Source organism: Leguminivora glycinivorella, chromosome 8 (assembly GCF_023078275.1).
Source record: "Leguminivora glycinivorella isolate SPB_JAAS2020 chromosome 8, LegGlyc_1.1, whole genome shotgun sequence".
Taxonomy (NCBI): domain Eukaryota; kingdom Metazoa; phylum Arthropoda; class Insecta; order Lepidoptera; family Tortricidae; genus Leguminivora; species Leguminivora glycinivorella.
Window position 1 is genome coordinate 23030690 of NC_062978.1, and position 15354 is coordinate 23046043.

A 15354-nucleotide genomic window follows, 5' to 3' on the forward strand; every position below is an offset into this window, starting at 1 on the left:
AGTTTAGGGTGCTCAAATTTTGCGCATTAATTACTGGTGTAGAGCCACACCAACCATAAAAATTATAAGCCCAAATTCGTCGGGGGCAGAATCACTTAGCTTATCCTGGCACGCCCTTTGATAATTGAAAAAGTGACCCTGACATTTAAATGTAGATTGAACTTCCCGCGCACGTATCCCTGGTTATACATACGAGGGTTAAAAAGGGTCAAGATATATCTTATTTTGATAGTTGATGGTAAGAAAAGTGGCGTTGGCTAAAATTGTGATCCATGACCTTGACAAAATATTTATTCAAAACACTGATTTAAACTTTCACGATTATTACACATAATTATTTTTAAAATCGGTACTTTATCGCGTATAACTACATATTAAACTGACCTCCAACGTCAAAAGTCTTCTCCGAGACCACGGGGACAACGCCATCCTTGAAACGTTGGAGGTCAGTTTAATATGTAGTTATACGCGATTAAGTCCCGATTTTAAAAATAAATATTTATTCGAATTTTGACACGCTGTCAATAAAGTCAAAAATGCATGATGCATATATACATCACCATGCATTTAAGGGTTAACTTAGTAAACCGAGTTAAAAAATGAGGGTTATACGCAAAAAATTGAATGGCATTGGTTAAATAAATAAATATTGGGAAACTTACACAGATCAACTGAGCCCCAAAGCACACAGCTTCTTGAACTATGAATTTAAAGATACTAGGTGTACAGATATATTATAAATAAATATATAAATACTTAATACTAATACAAATACAAACAATGTATTAATAAAAATATAATTGTACAGTGATTGTTCTTAAAGACTAAGAATTGTTATACATATAAGGGCCACTTGCACCAACGAAAATGGAGGGTTAACCCGAAGGTTAACCCACCATTTTATATGGAATTTGACAGATGACAGCCCACTAACCCTGAGTTAAGTAGTTGGTGCAAGTGGGCCTAAGAGATGTTTTATACAAATGCCTGAGCTAGGATAGTTCCTGTGTTTCAGACAAAAGAAGCACTAAATTGTTGATTTATTTTTAACTAGCGACCCGCCCCGGCTTCGCACGAGTACTATACCTACATGTAAACCTTCCTCTACAATCACTCTATCTATAAAAAAAAACCGCATCAAAATCCGTTGCATAGTTTTAAAGATTTAAGCATACAAAGGGACATAGGGACAGAGAAAGCGACTTTGTTTTATACTATGTAGTGATGCGTGTGTTCGCGGGTTCAAACCCCGCCTCGTACCAATGAGTTTTTCGGAACTTATGTGCGAAATGTCATTTGATATTTTGCTAATCGCTTTTCGGTGAAGGAAAACATCGTGAGGAAACCGGGCTAATTCCAATAAGGCCTAGTTACCCTTCGGGTAGGTCAGAGGGCAGTCGCTTTGGTAAAACTAGTGCCTACGCCAAATCTTGGGATTAGTTGTCAAAGCGGACCCTAGGCTCCCATGAGCCGTGGCAATGTGCCGGGAAAACGCAAGGAGGATGATGATTTATGCATAGAAAATTGCTTGGACTACGCCGTTTCGGGATTAGACAGTGATGTGCAAGTTGCGGAAACTTTCCTAAAAAAATCTTAAATTTCTTGAAAAGATCACGAAACTTTCACAAAAAATAAAGGGAATTTAGATTTATGAAAAGTTTCCATCCATATATACAATTGTTTATTCAAAGTATGGAAAGTTTCCGAAGTTTTCCTATGTCAAAATTTCAGAATTTTGGAAACTTTCCGTCGGCACATCAGTATTCGAAATACAGGTTTATTTGATTTTCATAATATGTTACATGGAAATGTTAATGTACTTACAAGCTTTTGAACAGAAATAATCACTTACTTGTCCCTTGCCAGAACCGCTAAAGCTGTATGTTTCATCTAGGGAATAAAGTCTAGAAAATATTTGTAGAGTTGTTCCTAATGTACCTAATGCTAACAAACCGTCGGGAATAGTGATGTACTGTTTGGTAATATTCCCAAAAATAATTTAAGTAGTACCCGTATATTAAATCCGCCGCTCAAAGTCCACTCCTAACAGAGTCAGTAATAGGGATGTCACGAATGTCGCATGTGTCACATTCGCGAATGCGAATGCGAATATTCAGAATGCGAATGTGCGAATGCGAATGCGAATATCGCTGAATTTCATAAAAAACCCAAATAAAAACTCAAGCAATCACCAACATCCCGCTAGGTAAAAAATTTAAAATGCTTACTATTGGTCAAAATGCCGAGTACGAACTTCACGCCGTACGAATTTGACCTATCTGCGCATGCGCGAGTCGACAGTCGACAAGTAGCAATTGGAGCGGCCGGCGCGGGCGAGGAACAAGCTGCGACTTGCACACATTCGCATTCGCAAAACATTCGCATCGTTTGAAGCGAATGCGAATGTCAATGCAAATGTTTAAAAGAATGCGAATCATTCGCATATGCGAATGCGAATGCAAATATTCGTAACATCCCTAGTCAGTAATCAAAATAAGTAGGTATATACTACTACTAGCTTTTGCCCGCGGCTTCGCTCGCGTTAAATTCGAAAATTGCAGAATGCTCCATACAAACTTCCGCCCCCCCCCATTTAAGGGAAGTGGGCGATTAGAAAGAGACAAAAAGTAGCCTATGTCATCTCTCCATCCCATTTACATCAAGGTGTTAATTACATGGATAAAGCGCCAAATATCAAATGACGTCTACTTAATCTAGTTTTACTCAGGCATTCTTCTGTAAATGCTTCTGTGATACGTGATACACTATTAGACTTATATTGACCGGGATACACTATGGTTACGTAGTCAATTTAACGCATTTTGCTTCTCAGATTCACAAAGTTCTTTTACGATCCTACTTCGGGCTAGAAAAATTCATTCTAACTAATGAAGTGATTAACATTATCATCAAATGCCGTGTGAAATTGTCACCAGCAGATAACAAACACGTCTTCATAAAGCGACGCTGTGCTTTCCAAAGGCACATAATATAACCGTTTTACATAACAATAAAACGATTATTATGTGCCGAGAGAAAGCACAGCGTCGCAGGAAGTTTCTTCCTGGTGAAATACGCATTGACAAGTCTAAAGCGCGCGCGCCTTCTGGTGACAGACAGTTCATTCAGAAACGCTAAAAACGTTCAGAAATTGAACAAAAATATCTGACAATAGGTGAGAAAATACATTGCATCTTCATAAAGCGACACTGTGCTTTCTCTCGACACATAATAATCGTTTTATTGTTATGTAAAACGGTTATAATATTTGGTGACAGTGACACTTGACAGTCAGACACCTCGGACTGTTTAAGCTGACTGTTAAAACTTTTATTTTAGGAATGATTTTGTCGTTTTCTTAGGTGTATGAAACAACACATGTAACGTCATTAAGTTGAGTCTTGACGTTTGTGACTTACGCTCTTTCTGCTCGAAGTAGTAATAAAAAGGGATTTTCGCATTGATATAGCAGTTTTTTTGAAAAATAAAAAAATACGTGTATCTTTTATTATTGAGTTCATTCAAACCAAACAATAAAAAGTAGTACCCAAAAATATTAAATGTTGTCATTTATAGACATAGAATTTACCTACCTAATATAAAAAAATAAACCATAAAAATAACTTCTGACAGGAGGGAATATTCCTGTCAGAAGTTATTTTTACAATAAAATTATTCTTGAGACAACACTAGTGCAGAATATATATGTTAAGTAAATATGCTTTTGTTCGTAATTAGAACTCTCATTAAATTCCCGAAGGAGATAGATACTTATATCTCCGTTCAACATAATTTTACACATGTGTACCTATGTATATTCATCATCCTCCTTGCGTTATCCCGTCATTCGCCACGGCATCTTGGGATTAGTTTATAGTGCGGCGGTGCGGTGCGGCGGAGGTATAGTTATAACCCTAGGGATATAATTATATGCCGTAACATAGCTAAACGAAAGCGATTCCTTACCATCTTACTAGGAATATAATTATAATACGTTACTAGTTTAGTTATATAATTATATCACTTGATTAAACTTAGTCTAGGAATATAATTATAATACGTCTCTAGTTAAGTAATATAGTTATATTACAGGATTAAGTTCAGTAGTATACTTGTAGCAGTGTAGTGCAGCGGTGCAGTGGAGACGGGGGCGGGGGCTTACCCGCTACCCGCTACCACAAGGCAGTCGTTCGGCATCAGTTGTTCACGTCACGGTTGCGTTTTCGTGCATAATTATTTATTGAATTTACGCCACTTTTTCTGTGACATCGTTATGTTACGGCATATAATTATATCCCTAGGGTTATAACTATACCTCCGCCGCACCGCCGCACTCCTGCCTACAATCATTTCACTAAACTGAATCCAGTCATATAACTATATGACTAAACTAGTAACGTATTATAGTTATATTCCTAGTACGATAGCAATTAATCGCTTTCGTTTAACTATGTTACGACGTATAATTATATTCCTAGGGTTATAACTATATTATTATAACGGCTTTATCTATCTTACTGCGACATATATACATACATAATACTTATAGTGAAATATGGGAAGTTTCAACTCGCAAAGCACATGGAACGTTGCCTTCAGATCTTTAGGTAAGGTACAGCTTAGCAAATCTCGACTGGGGGACAATTTTATTGTAACTAATCCATTTTTTCCATTATGATGTTGAGTTTTACATGTATCCACTGAACACGCCTACCATATATAACCGGTGGAAACGCTATTTAATAATGCAAACATTGTAAAACATGGAAAAAATGGACCAGTTACATTTGCCCCTCAGTCGAGATTTGGCCCGCTGTATCTTATAAATTTTATGAATGTGCTTTTAATAGTTTTTAACAGAAATATAATTTACGTAACACATTTTATTTGAATTTTAAAACTTTGTTAAATAATAAAGAAGATGGTGCGACGACCTTGAAATTTTTAATTCCAACTGGTGGGGAAATAGGAGTGGAGGAAGAGAGGGGAGGCCTTTGCCCGCAGTGGGACACTAACGCAGGCTAAAAAATAAATAAACAATTCACGCAACGTACCTATCATATGCAACGTGTCATTTTTGTTAATTAAATTGTAGTTCAGTTAATTAACTTTTATATTTTTGGTTTAGAATAACATTTGTATGTCTTGCCCGTCATGGAACAACACCGGTGTGAGATGAGAACTCAAGGGTGTCGAGAGGTGTACCCCGCTTTCTGCCCAGTGGCTGTTAGTGCGTTTTCACACTATCCGATCCGATATCGGAAATCGGAATGATTTCAAAGGCAAAAATCAAAGATGGCGGCTAAAATGTATGGGATATCGGTCCTACATCCGATATCGGATCGGATAATGTGAAAAAGGCCTTAAGAGACTCGAGTCGAATAAGCTTTATTATTACATTTTTTGTGCATGTTAACGAGCCTTGATTTTGCGGTTTAACAATAATTAACACTTCATCATTAGTCGAAAACGAAGAGGAAGAGACTTACTACAATATAACCTAACCACAAAATTAAAATTTTGAAAAACCCCCGACCGCGACATAGTGGACCGATTTTCATGAAACATGGCTAAGAACTCTCCCGACTAACTCAGCTTTCAGACAAAACAAACTAAATCAAAATCGGTTCATCCGTTCGGGAGCTACGATGCCACAGACAGACACACACACAGACAGACAGACAAACAGACAGACAGACAGACAGACAGACAGACAGACAGACAGACAGACAGACGGACAGACAGACAGACAGACACGTCAAACTTATAACACCCCTTCGTTTTTGCGTCGGGGGTTAAAAATAAGGAAACACGTGTAATATTAATAATAGGCAATCAGTCCGCCTGGATAAATCCATCCAATTCAGTATATAATACGGAAACAAATACAGCGACATAGATTAAATAATACTAAGGAATATCAGATATTAGGTTTCGAGCTGCGCAATATTGAAGTAAACTGACAATTTTATTCATGAAAAAAAAAAATTAAACAAACGGACCATGTATCATGCTAAGTGGCGTCAGTATAAAGTCACTCTCTGTCCTGTCTAATCATATCAAATGTTTTCGAAGGTTTTTTTGTAGATTGGCAACACGTGTTACACCGTACCAGAGGCAGTGGCGACATCTATCCTAACCTTTCAGCGTGCTTCCTTGTAATTGATTTAAGTATCACAGTCATCCGGGACCTTTGTATGTATCACACATCACACCCAATCTTTCTTACAGTTTAGATAACAAATTCATCCACAATTGCCATAATTGAATGGCGTCGTAAGGATAGTTCCAATGCTGCACGAGCGCTGGCGGCCTATCACAGGCCTGTGGGATCGGGGTCGTCATGACCCGAACCCACGGGTCCTACCAGATTAATTTTGTTTTAAATAAATATATAAATATTATAAGACATTTTTCCACAGAGTCAATCTGTGGAAGCAAGCCCCACGGTAAGCTCAAGAAGGCTTGTATTGTGGGTACTCAGACAACGAAATAGATATGATATACAAATACATATATATATACATAGAAAAGATCCATGACTCAGGAACAAATATCTGCGCTCATCACTCAAATAAAATGCCCTTACCGGGATTCGAACCCGGGATCGCGGCTTAGAAGGCAGGGTCACTACCCGCTAGACCAGACCGGTCGTCAAGTGTTTTATTAATTTCAATTGTAATTTTAATTTAATTTATTTATTATGTTAAAATAAATTAAATTAAAATTACAATTGAACCTACAATACAATTGAAATTACATATGGAATGTATTTCCGGACATAAATAATTTCATTTCATTTAACTGATATGGAAGGAAGAAATAACGTTATTTACCAAGTAAAAGCAACTGTAGTTTTACTCCGAGTCTGAACCTGGCGTATTTACAAACAAAAATTTTTTTGTAACATAATTTGGCAGTTTCCAAAACCTTGAATCTCAATTCTCAGTGCCATATTTCACGTTGTATTATTTAATCTATGTCCAAGATCCGTTTCAATAATTGCAATTTCCAGCTTAAACAAAATCCCTAATCGTTTTTCCAAATTGCAGACCGTCATTCCCGGGCACGTAGCCAAATGCACAAACGCTTACGATAATATCGTTATCTCTGTCGCACTTCCGTATTGGTGCGACAGAGCAAGACTGCGTTTCGAGCGGCGTATAACGTCAACGACTGTCATTTCGACTAGGCCGAGTGGTCCACTTTTTCTGTCTCGATTTTCAGTCGCTATTATCATTTCCCCCTTTCTGTACGTTACAGCCTACAAAAATGTGAAATTGTTTTTTCGTACACAGCTAGAGATGTGACCAAATCTGGAAACATTTTTTTTGTGAGTCCTTGTTCCCAGAGCTCTCAAACTGGATGAGTGGAACCTATATTTGACAGTTATGGGTCACATGAACTTAACAACCGCCATAAAATTAATGTGTGCTAAAAAACACAAAACTTATGTTCAAACATACTTACATACATAAACTGACTTATGGACTCCCAAATTTGGTGGGCAAAGTATATGAATCTGCTAAGTCTCAGTGCTACTCTTAGTAGGTGATAATAAAAAAAACTGACTTGATTATGACAGTGACAGGTTGCCGATTGCACACACCACAACTAAACCTGATAAGTATAACCCATAGTCAACTTCTATGACACGAACAGTAAGAAAGGGGGTGGTAACATTCTTTACCCGTCACTAAACGGGCTTGCTTATAATCACGAATAAAATGTGACGTTATCTGGTAAAGGGACCTTATTTTCGATGGCGCTTACGACCTGCGGTGTGGTATTTGTATACGAACGTCGCTCATAACTCCGTGAGCGCCATCGACAATAGGCCCCTTTACCCAGATAACGTCACAAATATTCCCATCGATTTGAGAACGGGAATATTCCCGCCGCACATCACTATGTGCACGGCTCCGTTGACATGTCATTACAAGCGAATAATTGCATGGAGTCGCGCAAAATTGGATTCACACAGCTTAGGGTTTCCTTTTGAGCTGTGTCCTGGAAATGGCATGGTACTTTCATGATAAAAGGTTTGGTCGCAACATTATTTGTCATAGTATTAAAAAGAGAAACGGGACATAATGAAAACCCGATGTTTTCAACGCTACATTGCGACTATTACGAGACAGTCAGTGGCCGGTACGGATGCCGCTGCCAGCGCGCGTCTTTTGTTTATATGGCCAGATTTTTTGTCTCGAACTGTCAATGAGGCACAAACGTATCGTTTACACATACTTTTGTAAAATATTTGTGTAAATAGCCAGCTTTTTGTATATATTCTTTGATTTTTCTTGTATGTGATGTGTACATAATTGTATTACTGTATATTTTACGCGTTTTATTCACCACCGGTGGCCCGACAGCTTACAAGTATATTTAGTTCACAAATTAGGTGTCACTCGTATTCCTATAAATTCTATAATTCAACATATACTAGTTACCTGTACTTTTTTTTTTTTTCGATTTTTTCCAAAAAAATCGAAATAATTTATTCGAAATAGGTATCTACATACAACAGTAGGGTCTTATATTTATTACAATAATGACATTAATACGTATCAGTCTTGTGGCATGTGACATACCTACAAACAAACTCTTTAATTTACCGATTTAAAAAGTCCTTGAGCTAAGTGTTGTACGTAGCGCTAATTACATTAAAATCAATAAAATTGTAACAAGAGAGGTTGTCTAACACCCTCGAGGTTATTCACCAGAGTTGTAAAGGCAAAGTAATTTTTCAAATAATAAACAAACATCACTGTGTAAAACCTCTTTCCATATTAAACTACGTAATCAATCTCACTTTGAACACGCTCTCAGGGAACGTTAAAAACCACTTAAAGTATTAATCCTCGCAAAATGGGTTCTTAAAATAATTGAAAAAACGTTTAAAGAAACATTCTACAACATTGTAGCAAAATTGTAGCCCAACTATGGTGTAAATTGCATTGCGGCTTCGTGCGAAGTGCATGGAGGGGGTAAGCAAAGCGATCGCAGTGCTTGCGGTGGTCAAAATTGACACTGATTGTGGTTGTCATCTATCAAAACTCATAAAATATAATACAATGTGTAATGTTTCATATGGGGTATCAATGTTGTTTCGTTGTTAATTGTAAAAATAATGGCATAAATAGTCATTGCACGTTCTATGCGTTTCTTAGAGCACACTGGAAATTGGATCAAAGAACTAAATGGATAGCTACGGTGAAAAGAAAACGTAAGTGACATGTCAAAACAAAACATTATAATAAATTATATTTAAGCTTTCTTTACCTAATATTGTTCAATACGCTGTTAGTATTTTTCCTACCGTAAAAGATTATGCTTAAAGATTCAGGCCTAGCCTGGGAATAGGCCCGTGTCGGATATTTCTGCGGCCGCGGACATGACTAGGTACTTACGTTTAGATTTGTTTTATATGGCATTAACGGGACGGAGGTTAAGCGAATACCATATCACTAGCTCGAAAAACTTGTACCATTACTCCTATGTTCTTCAAGATTCCTTATATGCCCTGCCAGCACCAATTTATTGACTCTTTCTGTAGTCTGGGGTTGAAAGTTTATACCGTGAGTAATGCTTTGGAAACTGATTTTTGGTATTAATATCCTTGTCTTTATAATCTATCTACCTGAATTACACTTGAAATAGTAGCTCTTGTTATTCGATTTATTTAAAATTAACGAAAAATCGTTAAAATATAGTGTTTGTTTACATGTCATTTTTGGACATTTTCCACTTCAAGTTCACATGGTAGTGGGCGTAATTGTCGTGCACGTAGCCAATTGGAAATGTCAAGAATATCATCAGGGGCCCATTTCTCGAACGATATTAGACTAATAATATTAGTCCACAAACTGTCAAATCGTATGGGTTGTCATGACGACACACTAATATTATTAGACTAATATGTTTCGAGAAATGGGCCCCAGTATCTAAATATAACTAACTAACTAATATGGCTCTGCGATCCAAAGAGGATCTTGGCTTCCAAAATGAAAGCACGCCACTTATCCCGATCCTGCGTAGCTTCCTGCCAATTATCGGCTCGTAGCTGACACAGATCCGCATCTAAATATAAATGAGTAAAAATACTGCCTTCAATAGGACTTGAACTCACGGCTCCGGGATCGATATCCCAGTTCTCTGCCACCTGAGCCGACAAGATCTTATCAATAAGTAGCGGAGGACTTTTCCGCCTAAGAGTGGTACCTACATATAATTATATTTTATGCTTGTTAAAAAATAGTATCTGTATGAATGAATACCCGAGGCATTTTTAAATTCCCTGTCATCATCGTCATCATCCTCCTTGCGTTATCCCGGCATTTGCCACTGCTCATGGGAGACTGGGGTCCACATGTTGTAAATATTTTTGCATGTTTCTATTCAGTAAACTTATTCATTTGGTTGCCCTGAAAACCAGCGCCATGGCTAACTTAGTTAGTCATCGGCAAATGCTGAGTGGCAACCATTTTGGTGTATAAAGTGTTATTAAATTAAGATGTAATAGGTTAAGTTTTCATTTATTTTTATACGCCAAATAAACGTTTCTTTCTTTCTTTATTTCTTTCTTTACTTTGACAACTAATCCCAAGATTTGGCGTAGGCACTAATTTTTACGAAAGCGACTGCCATCTGACCTTCCAACCCGAAGGGTAAACTAGACCTAATTGGAATTAGTTCTGTTTCCTCACGATGTTTTCCTTCACCGGAAAGCGACTGGAAAATATCAAATGACATTTCGCGCATTAATTCAGAAAAACTCATTGGTGCGAGCCGGGGTTCGAACCCGCGACCTCCGGAACGAAAGTCGGATGTACTTACCGCTATGCTACCAGCGCTTTTTTAAATTCCCTGTAATCAAAATAAAATGCTACAACCATCGAGATATTTCAGAGACAAATAGCTTCAATTATTTCTCTCAAATGCGTAATAAAGTAATTTTAGGGTACCTATTTATTTTCACCTGGCTCAGATGTAATGGAAAAAGATAAGCTTGATGTACTGGGCCGCATTTATTGTGTTGATCGGACCGGGAAAAAGGAAATGATTTCAAAAATTTTGTTCATGATAATGGAGCGGACGGGTCACGCATATTTTATAGAATAGCCCTCAGGCGTGTTTCAATTTTAGGAACCCAAATCCTTGGTAACATAAAAATAAGTAGTTGGGTGAGAGAGACAATTATTGGCCGACACTACTCAAGTAGGAAAAGGTCACTCTACTATATAGAGGTTGGCTTATCCATCTTATCTAAATCTTGTGTTAACGCCATAACTGGCAACACTGTCCAGGACAGCCAACCTCCGGACGCCCAGGCTGGACCAATGAGCGACGGCCAGTCTTTCGACCTGCCTGCCCAATAAGAATGAAGACTGAAGCGCCACAGTTTCCCCTGCCGTCCCTATGAAAGCGAGGAACAAGGCACCGGCGTTCCCTTTTTTCTAATCAAACTTATCCGTCTCCAAACGTGTGTCCGCCGACTAGAACTTAACCTATTCTCCTGGATCCCTGGCAAATTTTTGTGCTTTTGAATTTAGAACTTTCTTTTATTCTGGACCAGGACCAGGACCCAGGAGGCTATCATTGTACAATTGTACATTTAAGGTCCAATGGTAAATATTCAAAGCTGTTTCTTTTACTGCTTAGGCCTCGGCTCAAACATCTTCCTTTGTCTGCCTAACGGAATGGCCAATTACTATTTCAAACACCTTATACTCTTCTTCTTTACAGTCACTTCTTCTGTGTGATCTGAGAAATTTTTACTTTACTACCTCGAAATTTCTTTAGATACATTTGAAACTATATCAAAGGATGGTTCGGACTGCTAGGACACAGGCGGGCAGGTAATTGGTTCGACGCTCGTATCTCTCAATAACAGCCCGGAACACGTTGGTGTGGTTCCGATCGCCTTTCTTATTACAAGCTTTTATTCAACTTGCCTTGTTAGTATGTTAGTTTTGGTCAAAACGTAGAAGCTGAATTTGACCAACTTCCCGATTTCCGATTGAGCTGACAATTTGCACACATGTAAATAACGTGACAATGCAATATTGTGGTATCATGGAGCTGATCTGGGTGGCTAGCCGAATGGCACAATCGCTCACGAAACGCTCACGAAACGAAGCGCTAGTAGATATCTATCTCTATCGCGCTTGCGTATTGGCGCGACAGAGCCAGCGGCGTATCGCTTTCGTTTGGCGTCGGAGAAATGCCATTCGGCTACGGGGCCTGATGATGGAGCAGAAAGGTGGTCATAGGAACTCTGTTATGAAACGTCGTATCCCCATCGAGTAAAATGGGTTTTTAGAAACGTCTCAGAGAGCAGTAGATGACTGTTGAAAGAAAGATACAGTCGGCGATAAAGGCTTGTGACAAAAATGATGTTTTTGCAAAAAAGCTTATCTATCTAATACCTTTAAACGAGCAATTCTTATATACTTAGGTATTTATATACCGACAATCTTGGGAACAAGAGTGTTGAATGATTCACAGTTATTTTCATTTGACTTATATTGACCGGGATATAGACCGTGATCCAACCCATCCACCGTGACCGTACCATCGAGTTTGAATTCGACTAGTGGTAACGCTGAAAGTGAACGCAGCCGGCGTGAGCGAAGAAAATACGCAACTTTTACATCCACCCGCCGCCTTCTTCAGAAGCAGGCCCCATAGCTCGTTCCAAAGCCACGGACAGGAAAGCAAAGTCTATTTTGGACTAAAGTGTCTAAGTTTACCGCACACCCGCCCATGGTCACATTATCTCCGTACCAAATATGGAGACGGCCGCTATATTTTGTATGGCCGCTATTTAATGGAACCGCTATCCCAAAAACTTGACAAATAATCCACAGCTCTCTAACCCATCGCAACATAACTCAATCACCAGCCGAGCGAAAACACTCCTTCATCAATAGACTTACAGTCTTCTTTTGAAGTAGTTTATCCGAGTATCAAAGGATCGGGATCGGTTTTACACGGTCAAATTGATAACGCCGACAAAGGTCTTAGAGCACTACTGGGCTTTGGAGTCCCTTTAGGCAGTCTTCACACTGGTTAGTAGCGAGTCTAAAACGTAAAATCCACAATTACCACTGCCACTCGAATTTTGAAAATATGCTAGACTGATGCTAGGAATGTGCCAAGTAACAAAAACGTGATAGTCATTTGAAAAAATGTTTTTAAGATTATATTACGAAGTTTCACTTCTTCCACACGGAGGGATTCTACGCAAAAGCAAAATGTTTTCCAATGTTTTGTTTGTTTACTTGTTCAAGTGGTAGCGAGACTTGAATTTGCCAAGAAAAAGATTAAAAACTTTTGAAAGCTTTTTATTTAAACCGTTTCTTGGCCAGTTCAGGAAGAACGCAATGACTTGGTGATTATTATACAACTAATTTTAATCCTCGCGTTTTGTACACATAATATTAAAAAATGACTAAATGGGTAAAAGTTGTGAAAATTTCGTGAAAGCTTAATAAGAAATATAGCAAATTTTAAATTCTGAAATAGAGTTTCAATCTTCCTAAAAAAATAATATTTCAAAAAATGTATGTAAGTTTTAATAGTTTTCGTCGGTACACCCGTAACAAAAAATCAGTGTGATAAACGCGTTAGGCCAAATAATGCCACATGTTGGGACCATTTCACGGGCCGGTAAACTGTCCGTGGAAGGGTCAGGGGAATTAAATTTTCACGGTTTAGAAGAACCTTTACGTGGAATCGTGTAGTTTAATTCTAATTTACTGGTCAGATTCGGAGGTCTTTAGCTATCGTGGTTAATGCTCCTAAACCCTCGACACGGGTACTCCATCACCAGAAATTAATTATTTGTTTCAAATACAGGGTGTAAACCTAATACGGGCGAACCTCTTAACAGTGGTGAGTATGGGACATAAAAAGTGGAATTAGATAACTTTTACTTAAAATTGAAATATTTTTTTCAGTACAGCTGGTCGTTTTTTTACGCACTAGTTCGAGAAGTGGTTCATTATATGTCAGGTCGAAACTTCGGAGGCTCATCTGTACTGAAAAACGTCGTACGATACACGTGCAAAAAGGAAATTCGTAACTCGTGTCGATTTAAAACACTCCCTTCGGTCGTGTTTTAATTTATCGCCACTCGTTTCGAACTTCCTTTTTTACGCACTTGTATCGTAATGTACTATTTTATTCATACAAATTAATTCGGCCCGCAACGTAATGCAAATTAACACACTCGCGTTAAATTCTCGTTGATAGTTGTCATTGATTGTCATCGCAACCACGTTTACAGTACATTGCTGCTGGGAAATTTTTCAAAAATCAATTAAGAGTAACTCAAAAACACCTCTTAATTGATGATAACAATATTAAGTTATATGCCTGGTTTCATTTATCGCCCTTATTACGTTTACGCGCTGTATTCTTAAACATTTAAATCAATTGGCTACAAATCATTCTTTGATTTGTTTCCAAGGTCAGACGTGTAACTGCAGTCGTGCAACTAGAAATAGACTGGGTATGGCTCTGGGACTACACGGTGGTAAACAAGCATACGACCCGCCTGATAGTAAGCAGTCGCTTGCTGTAAGGACGCTTTACCAATCATTCGTATAAATACACAAGCAAACCTTGTTCCTCATTGTGGTAAGCGGTAAAGTAGAATCTTCCACACAACTTCGAAACAAATAGCAATTCGTCAAAAAAATGCTAAGGCACTGCACTGGCTCAGCAACCCGAAGTAGATCTTGGCCTGCGACACTAGATTCCGCTATTCGCTCCTACCTTGTGCGATCTGACGCCACTTTAAAAAAACCGGTCAAGTGCGAGTCGGACTCGCTCACCGAGGGTTCCGTACAAACTTTCAATAGTTGAATCATCAAAATGTTATTCATAGAACTCTACAGATTTGACTAAATCCCTCAAGACTCAATTTCCCACATAACAAGTAATATTTTAATATACAATTTTATTGTTAGACAACGTCCAAATAAAATCAAGACTATTCGACTTCAATAGTTTACGACTTACGACATGTCGCATGGACGCTCCTGAACCAACCTCATTATATCAGGAAAAACGCGATGTAGGAAATGAGCGTTCAACGTACAGCGACATCTATCGGCAAATTAAGTAAACTAATGCGCGCGAGCTAGTATGGAAGATGATTTTTATAGAATAATTGTTTATTGCGTAAACCGATTTTAACCATTTTGCCTCTATTTGAAAGCAGGTAATTTCATTGTTATTTTGTTAAAAAATACAGGTACAATAAACACCTGCAAGGGTGTTGAAATATAAAATGTAAATCTGAAAGGTTTTTTATAAATTAAAAAAAAAGTTTTCAATATACGT